The sequence below is a fragment of the Bos indicus genome, chromosome 1 (genome assembly GCF_029378745.1).
Source record: "Bos indicus isolate NIAB-ARS_2022 breed Sahiwal x Tharparkar chromosome 1, NIAB-ARS_B.indTharparkar_mat_pri_1.0, whole genome shotgun sequence".
NCBI classification, from domain to species: domain Eukaryota; kingdom Metazoa; phylum Chordata; class Mammalia; order Artiodactyla; family Bovidae; genus Bos; species Bos indicus.
Genome location: NC_091760.1, coordinates 98,633,104 through 98,646,711, shown reverse-complemented (window position 1 = coordinate 98,646,711; position 13,608 = coordinate 98,633,104). Strand labels below are relative to the sequence as shown.

The 13,608-nt window shown below is 41.2% G+C and overlaps 1 protein-coding gene across 12 annotated transcripts in view; it reads right to left on the bottom strand.

Annotated features, from left to right (window-relative positions):
- Positions 1–13,608, bottom strand: part of MECOM (MDS1 and EVI1 complex locus) — a 627,727-nt gene that overhangs the window by 66,305 nt on the left and 547,814 nt on the right. The window contains exon 1 of one of the 12 annotated variants that reach the window (XM_019959855.2): positions 2,187–2,917. The exons of 8 other annotated variants lie outside the window; for them this stretch is intronic. The gene's annotated coding sequence lies outside the window, so the exon portion shown is untranslated. Of the gene's footprint in view, positions 1–501; positions 1,304–1,699; positions 1,719–1,945; positions 2,092–2,186; positions 2,918–13,608 lie in introns of those variants that run through there. 3 more of the 12 variants (XM_019959867.2, XM_019959858.2, XM_070792158.1) reach the window with 3 other exon arrangements.

The window sequence follows — 13,608 nt, the reverse complement described above, 5'->3', positions numbered from 1 at the left end:
GTAAACAATATATAAAAATTTTTTAATAAATTGCCATCATTATATATGGTTATGTATTGTTATTTTTCATGAGATTTTACATTTGACCTATGTTAAACATTAATCACTACTCAGGATACCTATTAAACTAAAACTGAAATGGAAAATGTCCGTTTTTAAAGTTGTGTCTACTTAAAGGAGGCTATTCAGATTCACTAGCAGCAATGTTGTTAAACACCAATATTAAAAGCTGCAGAGTTGTTGACCTGATGGTGAATAACTAGAAAGTCTGGTAATGTTAATGTCAATCAGTTAACCCAAACTTGAGGACGTTTCCTATCAAAGACTAAACAATATAGTCCAGAACATTAATTGATGAATTAAATAACCCCCTCCCACTCAGAACTCTGCTGTATCTATACCTGTAAAAGTTAAAACTAAACTCTGGAGTGTATAGACCCAAAGCAATTTTGCACAGAATTCAGGTAATCACTCAGTTACAGATTCAAATGGTTAACTCACCACAAACTTCAAGAAGCCCAGTGTTCTGAGGGTTCTAGTCAAGAGGCATTATGAATATGCCTTTGGCCATGAGGCAATTAAAGGGCAATAAGTAGTCCCACAATTTTAAAAAGAAAAATTGAAACATAAGATAGGAGTAATAATTGCTACACACACACATACACACCCACACACATCAAGTCTTTTTCAAGGACACCTTTCACACTAAGAACAACAAAAAGTCTATATTAAATAGCCTCTCTAGTGAGAACAGATTTGAACAATTTCTCATTGATAAAATTACAAACTTTAAGCTGTTTTCTTCAACTCTCAATGCTGAGCAGCTTAAATGGCAACTTGAGATTCACCCTCTCCTCAGATGTCTGCAAGTATTACAAATAACAACAGCAATACACACTTTAAAATAGTAAAAGGTTGGGATTGTTTTGTTTTTTGGTTTGTTTGATTTCTGGTTGATCTTTGTTGTTTATTTTCTCCACTAGCAGGAGGAAAAAAAAAGCAGTTCTACTGACACACTAGAGAAATATTTAATGAAGGAAATAGGGTGAAGTCAGTGAAATGCAACACCAGTTCCATTTCATATTTGCAGAAAGACGTGGAAAACTTGTTAATTTCAAAGTCAAAAATCATCTATCCCCCTAGCTTTCCAGCATTCCCTTTTTGAGAGGGCAGAGAGTTAAGTATTGCATATACTACACATAAAAATACTAGGTGTAATTTTACTCCGTGTTAACATTATTGCCATTGCCACTGTCAACAGTGAAATTAATTTAAAAACAGGTTCATTTCCAAAGAATGTCTTTTTACATATATGTAATATGATTATTCAAATATTTCACCAACATATTAACTTTCTTACTCCCTGTATTCTTGCCCCAAGACAAAAGCTTAACTTTCTCCAGAAACCTCCCCCCCCCCCCACCCCGCCCCCGACCCCGGGTGAATTATTCGCTTTTGATTTGCTAACAGAACTGCATTTGTCTCCCAAATGTCTTAATCGTCTCGGAAATCTTGAATAAAATAAAGTAACAACAAATCTTCCGTCATTTCATCTAACACACTCCTGTGTTTTTAAAAGCTGTCAAGTCCCAAAGATAGCTTAAAAAAAAAAAAAAGAATTCCCTTTAGGTGGACTTTAGAGAAAGGCCCTTTCAAAAAACCAACAGCGAAAGAAAAAAAAAAAAAAAATCCCCATAACCTAGCCAAAGGGTCCGAATGTGACTTTCTCGCGAAGCAGCACACGATGTTGGACAGCAAAGCTGTTACTTGGCAAGGTGGAACTCGGCCGAAAGCGGCTCCAAAGTCGCGTGGCCGGTGCCAGGAATTCAGATTTTGGCAACCCCACCTTCTGCGTCCCTGATACCGACGGACAGACACACGGAGGGAGGGGAAAGAGGAGAAGAGCGCGAGGAAAGGAGGGCCGACAGCCGGCAGAGAGACCCACCGAAGGCCGGACGACCCACCCCGGAGACGCGTCCAGACCGCACCGTTGCACAGGAGGAACAAGGAAATCGGCAGTCCCGGCAACGTAGATAAGCACAGGGCTCCGCGAGACAGCGGGCAAGTAGGAAAAGAAGGCTGGGGGGCGGGGGGCGCCCCGGAGAAGGGGTGCCAAGGCAGGAAACTGTCCCAAGTAACAAACTATGCATATCGCCAAGACTTTTTTTTTTTTTTAGTTCTCTTACCTTAAGATTTCTATGGCCTCAACTCAGCAATAAAAGGCAATCACAGAAGAATTAAAACAAACAAAATAATCAGCAGCCCCCAGCTTTCCTGCACGAAAATCCTTTCATACGATCCCGAGCCACATTTCGAGATGTTTAAAAAAAAAAAAAGCCTCGAGTCTCGATTTCCGAATGGTCTTTGATAACTTTGTCCGTCTCTAGGATCTGTTCGCCAGGACCACGCGTTTCAGATTTATTGTCCGCCAACAGTGTATTTTTAAGACCAGAAATGAAGTCTCCGCTTGTCTGGGTGACCCGGGTTTGGTGTGTTTTGGCTTTTTTCCCCCTTCCTAAATGAGCTCCGAGCTATTCCTTCTGGTTCACATCACCTCCCTCTTTTCTCACTTTCTCTTGCTCTTATCAGCCCGATGTGTAATGAAAGTTATCTGAAACCCACTAAAACTTCTTCCACTTCTCTCTCCCGGTCCAAAGGGGGGTGGGGGGGGGGAGATACAGGCAGGAGGAGGAGAGTTTGAAAAGGTGGGGGGCCTGGGGAGGCGAGGGGAGCTCTAGCCCCCTTTCTGATCCTCCGCTGCGCCTTTCCTGGTCGTAGACCCTCACGGGATCGTCCCCTTTCGCAACTCCTAGCTCAGCCGCCGGGTTTCTATTTCATGAACTGTCTCTTTAAAGAGGATCTGCTCGGCCATCCAGAAAGAACCCGGGGAGAGGGAGAAAGGGAGCTATCTCCCGCCGCCCCAGAGTGATCGGAAGCCAGACGGGCTCCTCTTTCAGTAAATTTTTAAAGTGACAGCAGCCTCCTCTGGCGGGAGAGGTCACAAAAAGGTCGCTAAGACTCAGTCCTATAGGGTCAGACTGATTACGGATGCACCATCCCCCTTAAACATGTAGATTTCTCTGGGTAAACAACCAATGGGGAGATCTCGCCAGGCAGGATTTCTTTCCCCAGGGAAATATCCTCTGTTTAGGTGTCCTGAAAGCACAAGTGTGTGTGTGCGTGTGCGTATGTGTGTGTGTGTGTGTGTGTGTGTGTATTGGGGGATGGGAGTGATGGGGTGGAAAAGTGTTTTCGGGGTGTGAGGGTGTGTGCTCCGAGAATGGGGGTGGGGCGCTGGAGGGGGTGAAGACGTTTAGAGTAAAGAGACTGTGGCTCATGCTAAATATCATTAGTTTAGATTTTCTCAGGAAACAGTAGCCTAAAAAGTTGGAAAAGACGGTTCCAGTTTTTTGCTAAGTATTTATTATTATCATTGAAATTCGTACTCTATTCTCTCCATTACAGGTCAGCAGAAGAATATGCTACTTTTGAAATCATATTTTTCTTAGAAGGATTTTAAAAATCCGAAACATTATTTGCATATAACCTCCCCAGATAGCCTATTATGGGCCGAGAGAGGTTGACAATTGTTTCGTGAGTTTTTGTCATATTCTTTAATACATTAACTAAAACATCATGAACGCCCCAAAGTGGAATTAAGGAATTTTGATAACTCAGATTATTTTTTAACTTTTAACCTCATGCGTGTTTTTTGAGGGGACAACTAATACCCGGTGATTAATGATTTTCTAATATATATGTTCTGTTTTTATCAACACATTCCAGAAACAACACTGGAAGAAAGACTATAGGGAATGCATGGCAAAATAAAAGTGTCTATGGATTTACTTTAGCCAAGCTTAGACATTTTAGTGAAATCCACCGGTTAAATGAAAATAAACGCTTTTTAAAATCACAAACTCCATTCATAAAAACAAATGGGCAAAATCCAACTTAGCTCAACAATGGAAAGTTAAGCAAAGTAAGCGAGTAAAAGGGACACTTGAGGGGGCGGGGTGAAGAGAGAGGATGGAAAGCGCATTTATGTTCCACTTCATCTGCACACGGAGAGACGGTACAAGTCCCTTTTTGTTTTCTCTAAGTGCAAATAGACGTGTAAATCTAGTCGATCTATATTTCCCCAAAATGCTGATTTAAAAACAAAAATAGTAACAAAAGGGAGGGATGTGGGGAGGGGGAGAAAATGACAAGAGGTGGTGACTAATTCGTTTCGGTGGCCTGTTATCTGTGACATTGAACTGTTATTTCAGATAATGGCCATTGTTTGAGGGAAAATCGCACAGCAGTGGTAGGTAGGACAGGAAAAATCCTTTGTAAATAACCTAAAACCCGGTCAGATATTCCCATAGAGTTCGGCGCTTGAGAACCTTTAAGAGCTCCCGGTTTGCTGCCATTGATTTCCTGCCCTTCCTCAACTTGCCCATTGTAGGAGCCTTTTTTTTTTTTTTTTTTTTTAATTTAGCCATAAATTGGACCGGCTCGAGCTATGAGCTGTTCTATTTTCTTCCTGTCAGGATGAGGGATTTGTTTTATGATGCATTGTGTATTAAATACAAGTAATCTGGGGGAACCGATTGCTTCAGACAGTGCGGCCTGATCAGGGGGTCTGAGAGAGCTCAACGCCCCAGTCCCCCGCCCTAGCCTCTGGCCCCCGCCCCCTTGCCCTTTACAAAGCTGCTCTGAAAAGGAGGAAATGATGGTGGATAAACAAAAGTTCGTATGGAATCAGTGGCAGCTCCTGGCTAAATTAGGATTTCGTGGAAAGGGCCTCCGAGTTTTTCCCCTTATATTGGGTTCGGGTGGGGGAGGCGGGGCGACTTTCAAGGTCTGGGTACTTGCAGATGTGTCATCAAGCCGGTAGATGGCGTTGTGACCCGGATTAAGTTGCGGCATCTGCGGCCTCCAGCCACCCAGGTGAACCGGCTGCCGACGGCCGGGCGCGGGCAGCTGGGCTCTGCCCTCCGCCTCGCGCGCGATCCCATGCCTTCCGGAGCCTCAAGCCTGTACCGGTGCACCCTGCAGCCCAGACCGGCAGACACCAGCTTGAGCTAAGGCTATTTCTGTGCATCAAATTCGCTTCCCCAGACAAAGCCAAAAGAGTTAACACTTTCTCTCTGAGTCCTTGAAAGATTGATCTAGAGAGGCGATTATTTAGCCTCATCATTATTATTTTATTAATATCATCATCAGTCTTGTTCTCCACTGAATAACTTGTGAGAAAGACTGAAAGGCCTGGGCAAACATCAAATCTCAATTTTACTTCTCTCTCTCCTTCCCCCACCCACCCCTCCCCTCTTTGATTATAATACCTTCACGGAAAGGCAATCACCTCGCTTTTTCCTGACGACCCAACTTGAAGTTTAAAAATGGGGTCCTGAAATGTGAGAGTAGCTAGAAGAGCCTTAATTATCATGAAAGGAGCCTCTGGCTATTTTAGTAATAACCCTTTAGGAGAAGACCCCGACCTGCCTCTCCTGATCAGAAGTGACATGGAGAGAGAGGAGCCGGAGGGCCGGGAGGAAAAGGTTTTTGCAGGGGGGCTTGCTTTTCTTCCGTGTTAACTCGCTCTCCATCAGGAGGTTTCTAAAACAATAAATAAATATAAGGAGACAAATACCACCACCAATTTCCTTTATTCCTTGGGATTTCTGGTGAAATCTGTTTACAGTAGTTCCCAGTTACAAATTAATCTGCAAAAGCTGCTGTCTGCTCAGCAGTAATCAGTAACATGCCGGTTCTGCAGTGTTTAGCGTTGCCCTTGAAATGGGCTATTAAAAATAATGGTTTTACTATAATCTCAAACCAGCTTTAATTTGCAAACATGTATCAGCACAGATGATCTAAATATTAAGGGGACAGAATAGAACATACAACAAATGTACAGCTTAAAAGCACGGAGTGATTTGTCACACATAGAGTGACTTGTCGGCAATGCTTTTTAAAAAAGAACCATATTTTCAGAACATTTTCCCAAAAAGACCGATTGATTTTTCTGCCCTGTTCTGTTAATTGTTGTTTACTAGGAAAAAGGCATTGGAAGATAGGAGGTTGGAGTGTGACTTGATAGATTTCTGGGAGCTGCAAAGATCCACCTTTGGCTGATGGAAGGGTTGGGGTGGGAGAGGTTAGTGTGTTTTCTTCTTGGTCTGAAAAGGGCATAAACCCTCCTCAGGCCCCTTCCTTCCTCCCCCCATCTGCATGGACTGCAGAATCTTGAAAAGACTCAAAGATTTCCAATAAGGCCACTGGCTCTGCCTTCATTGTGTAACTGTTTATTTAAAATAAGTCAATATATTAGTTAAAGCAGTAAGAAGTTAGTGCTCCAGTATTCAAGTGATTCCCACAAGACTGTAAGCTGATGCCTCTTTTAAGCCTTAAACTTCATGGTTGTCCCAGAAGTAAAAGTTCTGCTAATGGAGACCCTATGGGCATGGTACATTCCAGCACATCATTAAAGGAAAGAAAAGCAGTCCAGCCAAAGCCAGATGAAATGACTGCACTGTCCACTTTTAATAGGCTTCCTGTGGACAAACAGCCCTGTAACACTCTGCAGAGGACAATATTTAAAAACAAGACAACTTGCTGGCAGTTTTCAATACCATAAAGTTAATAAAGTATGTTCCCATTCACCCTGACATTATGTTTTTAGTTTATAGAGGAAGGCACTTTATAACCTCAGCCTAAGTAGAGTTCCCTTAATTCTGCAGTTTTGGCTTTCTTGAGGAGGCTAAATATACACTGAACTCCAAGCCTGACATTTTTGTTTTAACACTGTTTTTTTTTCTTTTTTCTTTCTTTATTTTTTTTTTCTTTTTTAAGCTTTTCAAGAACATACAAGTGCATTTTTACATTGCTCAAGTGCAGTTTCATTCATGGAAATCCTGTTAAATCCTGCTGCATACAGTTCACATCAAGAAGCATGAAATAATCTGAGAAATTGACATTTGGCTGAACAATAACTGCTTGCTAATTAAATTAGCTTCATGTATGGATATTGATGTGTGTTTAAAAAGAAAATCAATGCTTCCTTTTCCATGTCAGAATAGGATTTTGTAAAATCTTACTAACTTAACTGAGACAAAGATAAGAAAAAAAATACAAGTGCATCTTTAGGACCCAAGAGACTTCCCACCGATTTACATATAAATATTTCTCCCAATACATAAGCTCCAATTTGCCTCTCCTCTTTCCTTGCCCCAAATTCTTGACCACCGACAATTTTTTCTGTCAAATCTTTTCATTTAATAGGTAAACCTTGTAATGAAACATCATGTTTAGACAAGACAAACTAGATTGGAAAGCCGTGGAATCAAAGAGAATATTTTGTTTAATTTTAATTTATACGTTTTAATCAGAGTAGTCCACAAGCTTGACTCCCTAAATCTGAAAGTGGATTCTGTGATGGTGGGTAGGTCGACCCAGCAAAAGAGTGGTGCACAGTAAGAGTTTACAAACAAAAAGAGCTCTGAATGTCTGAATGTCGGATCACCAACATACATTATCACCACTGCTCAGGAGAGAGATTTCTAGTTCCTTTTGATGAACTTTGTCTGATTTTTTTCTTTTTAATCTATACGGGTAGGGGAACTGTTTTTTAAAAAAGGAAAGAAAGAAAAGAAAAGAGGAAATTAAAGGTAAAAAAAATGTAAATAAAAAATTTCCCTTGGTCTGGAAATGGGCCCGACTGAAAGCATGTTAATCTCCACCTCAGTAATTTGGTTCTCCAGGAGAAGACAGAAGCCCTGCTGCTGTGCCCTGCACTTCATAAATCACATCTTTATGTGGACAAGGTCAGGGCACCTAACAGCTCAGACATGGGCCTTTGCAGTGGCTCAAGGATTCAGGCATGTTTACTCTCCCGCCCGGCTCTCTGAGGAGTAGTCCAGCACGCTTCTAATTACTTTTGATTATTTTCATTTGCTAGGGTCAGTCTGGCTTGCCAGGACTGCTGGAGGGTTGATTTCCTACAAATCTCCATGTCTTTGTCAGACGGCCCTGTGTGCGTTCAGAATTAGCACCCCGTTATTGTCCTTCCAGCATGGGATCCCAGATACTGTGATAGAAAAGTTTTCAGAGTGAATCATTACCTACTTCCCTTTTCATTAATTAACTACACAAACATAATAGCCTATTTGATCTTTTAAAAATGCAGATGATGCTCTTAACCATTGAGTATCTCATAAATATAGTTGGGCCAGAATAAATGTGATCTTTTCTTTGGCTTCAACTTTAAATATATTTAGTAATGACTAGCAGCTCTTCAGAAACTAAGATGAAATACTTTGCTGAGACAACAGCTCTAGGGAATAAATTATTACACTCAGAGATTTATTTCTGAAACTCCAATTAAGGTTGCCATTTTTAAATATTTTTTGTTGCTCTGTTTTGATGTATTTCAGTCCTAAGCTATTATGCTGAGTGGTTATTTTGTGGCAAAAGCACAACAACAACAAAAAATTTATACCAAGTTTAAATGAAAACACTTTGATAAAATAAAAACTTTCATAAAGTATGTTGAAGTAAAATTCTGATAGAGAAAAAGAGATACAATATCATTATTATTCTCTTTCTTATTCCCCCAAAGTTGAGCCATTTAATGCAATGAGGCATATACATTAAAAGATACATTCAAGAAAAAAATGATGAGTAAATATATTCATAAAACTGAGAAATGAATATTCATAGTAAAACATAACACATCAATCTGGTTGTTCAGATAATAAGCATTTTTAGATCACTGAACAAAAATTACTATCTTGATTATAATTAGTCTCAAAAAGCCAAATCCCTCATTCCTCCTAACTTTAGACCAAAGAATTAAGGTACTAAATTAAGGCTTTTGGGATTAACCTCAACCATTAGGCATTCATGTTTTATTATTTTATCAATTTAAATTAAGTCAATCTTTCAAGATAGCATTTAGCACATTATGTAATAAATCCAGGGTCAGCTTCTTTCCTGAGGCTCTAGAAACACCATTCAGAGTGTTTTTAGACCCTTAATACTGTGGAAAAAGTGAGCTGGAAGACCTTTCTCTGCTCCCGTTTCTTCTCCTAGCTGTGTGTCTTTGGGCAAGTCACTTAACCTTTGAGTTGGTTTCTATGAAAGTTTCATAGTATCAGCCTACTAAGAGTGTTGGGAAAATAAATTGGGTAATATGAGTGCGAGCTGCTCTGAGTTCATGGGAACAGGTCAAAACACTGAGTTTCACAGTTTTCATGTTTGTGTAATGGGTTAGACTAGATTTACATCCACATACAATGAGGAAGATGGTCTGGCTGTACTTTAAGGAACAGAAAACTGTAAGTATTTTTCTATCCTCTTTCTTCCATTCCAATGTCAGTTGCCCTAATCCTTACCCTGACCTATGGAGAGAAGAATTTTAAGAAAAATGTTTTTTTTCTCTCAAGCTGTGCTACCCCCAAAGATGTCCGCTCTGTCTGGCTTGCAGCTGGGTTTCCTCTGTCCCACCCACTGTGTTCTCTGCCAATCAGTAAGAAGGAGAATTCAGAGACAGTGGTGAAATATCATTGAGAACCAAGAGCTCTAAAAACTGGGGTAGAAGGCCAGGTATGTGCCTGCGCGCACACACACATACACACACCAAGACTATTTTTCGGTCAGTATTTGTTATTCAGGCCAGGGAATGTATTCTCTACGGTGTCCTATTGGGGAACTTTAAGTGCCAGGAGGGCAAGAATTGTGTTTCTCTTATTTGTCTCTGTTGCCCAGAGCCTAACATAATGCCTCTGCCTCTAACATAATATCATCAAGATTGCCAGGAGAAATATCAAGAACTTCAGATAGCAGATGACACCACCCTTATGGCAGAAAGTGAAGAAGAACTCAAGAGCCTCTTGATGAAAGTGAAAGAGAAGAGTGAAAAAGCTGACTTAAAACTCAACATTCAGAAAACTAAGATCAGGGCATACAGTCCCATCACTTCATGGCAAATAGATGGGGAAACAATGGAAATAGTGACAGGCTTTATTTTTTGGGGTTCCAAAATCACTGTAGATGGTGACTGCAGCCATGAAATTAAAAGACACTTGCTCCTTGGAAGAAAAGTTATGACCAACCTAGACAGCATAATAAAAAGCAGAGACATTACTTTGCCAGTAAAGGTCCATCTAGTCAAAGCTATGATTTTTCCAGTAGTCATGTATGGATGTGAGAGTTGGACTATAAAGAAAGCTGAACGCCAAAGAATTGTGGTGTTGGAGAAGACTCTTGAGAGTCCCTTGGACTGCAAGGAGATCCAACCAGTCCATCCTAAAGGAAATCAGTCCTGAATATTCACTGGAAGGACTGATGCTAAAGCTGAAACTCCAATAGTTTGGCCACATGATGCAAAGAAGCAACTCATGAGAAAAGACCCTGATGGTGGGAAAGATTGAAGGCAGGAGTGTAGGGCACAACAGAGGATGAGATGGTTGGATGGCACCACCGACAGGATGGACAAGAGTTTGAGTAGGCTCCAGGAGTTGGTGATGGACAGGGAGGCCTGGCGTGCTGCAGTACATGGGGTCTCAAAGAGTAGGATGCAACTAAGCGACCAAATTGAACTGAACTAACATAATGCCAGACACACAGTAGATATTCAGTAGCTGTTTGTTGACAAAATGTATCGGGTCCTTGATTTTCATTCCTATGTAGTTTGGATGCTTAGCGTGGATGCTTGTTACCTCCTAGTCTGAATTATCACAATGACTTCCCATTCTAACCATCACTCACCCACCCATCAGTTTATGTTCAACATTGTTAATTTTTCCAAGCATCAGCTATTATTCATTCCTCTGCTCAAAATTTTTCAGTGGGTTTCAGTTGTCTCACAATTCAGTATAAACTCATTCTATTTTTTGAAAATGAAATGGGGTAATATATATAAATTACTTAGAGTCATGCATAGCACATAGCATATGATCAATGATCAATAGCTGTTATTATTACTGGTATTACTAATGTAATTGTAATTATAATCATTAATGTTCCTTAGACTATAATTTGTTTTACCTTCATTATCTTGGATGAAATCTTATCTATACTTCAAAGTCACCTCTTTTTCTGTGCCCACCAATCCCTAACAACCAGGTTTGACCTTTTTATCTTTCATCCCTAATTATCTGTGCTTCTCAGGGCTTTCCAGGTAATAGTAGTGGTAAAGAATCCACCTGCCAATTCAGGAGACCCAAGAGACTTGGGATCAATCCCTGGGTTGGGAAGATCCCTTGAGGGAGGAACTGGCAACCCATTCCAGTATTCTTGCTTGGAAAACTCCATGGACATAGGATCCTGGCGGGCTATAGTCCATGAGGCCACACAGAGTCAGACACTACTGAGCGACTGAACATACACACACACACACACACACAAACACATCTGTGCTTCTCTCCTTGCTGATAGCCAGTTAGACTGTACTTAACAGTTGTATCTGTAATGCTCTTTTGTATCCATTATTAAAATCATCAGCGATCCTCCTTAAAGGGTCATTGTAAGATACTTCAGTTCAGTTCAGTCATTCAACCCTGTCCGACGCTTTGTGACCCCATGGACTGCAGCACGCCAGGCCTCCCTGTCCATCAAACTCATGTCCATCAAATGAGTGATGCCATCCAACCATCTCATTCTCTGTCGTCCCCTTCTCTTCCTGCCCTCAATCTTTCCCAGCATCAGGATCTTTTCAAATGCGTCAGTTCTTCACATCATGTGGCCAAAGTTTTGGAATTTCAGCTTGAGCATCAGTCCTTCCAGTGAATATTCAGGACTGATTTCCTTTAGGATGGACTGGTTGGATCTCCTTGCAGTCCAAGGGACTCTCAAGAGTCTTCTCCAACACCACAGTTCAAAAGCATCAATTCTTCAGCGCTCAGTTTTCTTTATAGTCCAACTTTCACATCCATACATGACCACTGGAAAAACCATAGCTTTAACCAGATGGACCTTTGTTGGCAAAGTAATGTCTCTGCTTTTTAATATGCTTTCTAGGTTGGTCATAGCTTTTCCTCCAAGGAGCAAGCGTCTCTCAATTTCATGGCTGTAATCACCATCTGCAGTGATTTTGGAGCCCAAGAAAGTAGAGTCTGTCACTGTTTCCATTATTTCCCCATCTATTTGCCATGAAGAGATGGGACAGGAAGCCATGAATTCATTTTTTGAATGTTGAGTTTTAAGCCAGATTTTTCACTCTCTTTCACTTTCATCAAGAGTCTCTTTAGTTCCTCTTTGCTTTCTAACATAAGGGTGGTGTCATCTGCAAATCTGAGGTTATTGATACTTCTCCCAGCAATCTTGATTCCAGTTTGTGCTTCCTCCAGTCTAGCATTTCACATGATGTACTATGCATATAAGCTAAATAAGCGGGGTGACGATATACAGCCTTGACGTACTCCTTTCCCAATTTGGAACCAGTCCATTGTTGCATGTCCAGTTATAACTGTTGCTTCTTGACCTGCATACAGATTTCTCAGGAGGCTGGTAAGGTGGTCTGGTATTCCCATCTCTTGAAGAATTTTCCACAGTTTGTTGTGATCCACACAGTCAAAGTCTTTGGCATGGTCAATAAAGAAGTAGATGTTTTTCTGGAACTCTCTTGTTTTTTCTATAGCCCAGCAGGTAAAGAATCTTCCTGTAATGCAAGAGACTCAGGAGACGCAGGTTTAATCTCTGAGTTGGGAAGATCCACTGGAGTAGAAAATGGCAACCCCTTCCAGTACTCTTGCCTGGAAAATCCTATGGACAGAGGAGCCTGGTGGGCTACCGTGTATAGGGTGGCAGAGAGTCAGACACAACTGATCACGGCATAGTTAGATTCTTAAGGGTGGAATCAAGATTCTTTCATATTCACATCTTGAGTACCATCTTTGCAGAACAGGCTAAACTACCTTTGAACTGTGCTGCAAGGACAGCCAAGTGTATCAGGCATTGTTATATTTAATATCTATGAAAACTGGACTGTTTACCACTGTTCCCCCATGGGAATCAATTGATACACTGGTAATTCTCCTTTAGGGAAACTAGAGATAGACATTTCCATCACAGCTGTTTCCCAGGAGTAGCACTTTGTTGCTCCCCCCACCCACCCATGTTGACGTTTCTGTACCAATTATTCAAGTTGGCCATTTATATAGGTACCAACCCTGGACAATATCTGCCATGCCTCCCTTTTTCTTACCCCCAGCGAGCAGTCACTGACTCTTAAATTGTTTCTCTAGGGCCCTCACCTTCCCACTGGGCACTGCCTTGATGGAGAACCTTATCTTTTTAGGCCTGAATTCTGTGGCATCTTTATACCAAATCTTAGTCTTCTTGAGTAACAGAGTTATGACAATGTTTTGCTTTACCTAAAAACAAAAGGTAAAAAAAAAAAAGAAAAACCACACTAATAAAAACTCTGCTGCTGCTGCTGCTAAGTCGCTTCAGTCATGTCCGACTCTGTGCGACCCTATAGACGGCAGCCCATCAGGCTCCCCCGTCCCTGGGATTCTCCAGGCAAGAATACTGGAGTGGGTTGCCATTTCCTTCCCCAATGCATGAAAGAGAAAAGTGAAAGTGAAGTTGCTCAGTCGTGTCTGACTCTTCGCGACCCCA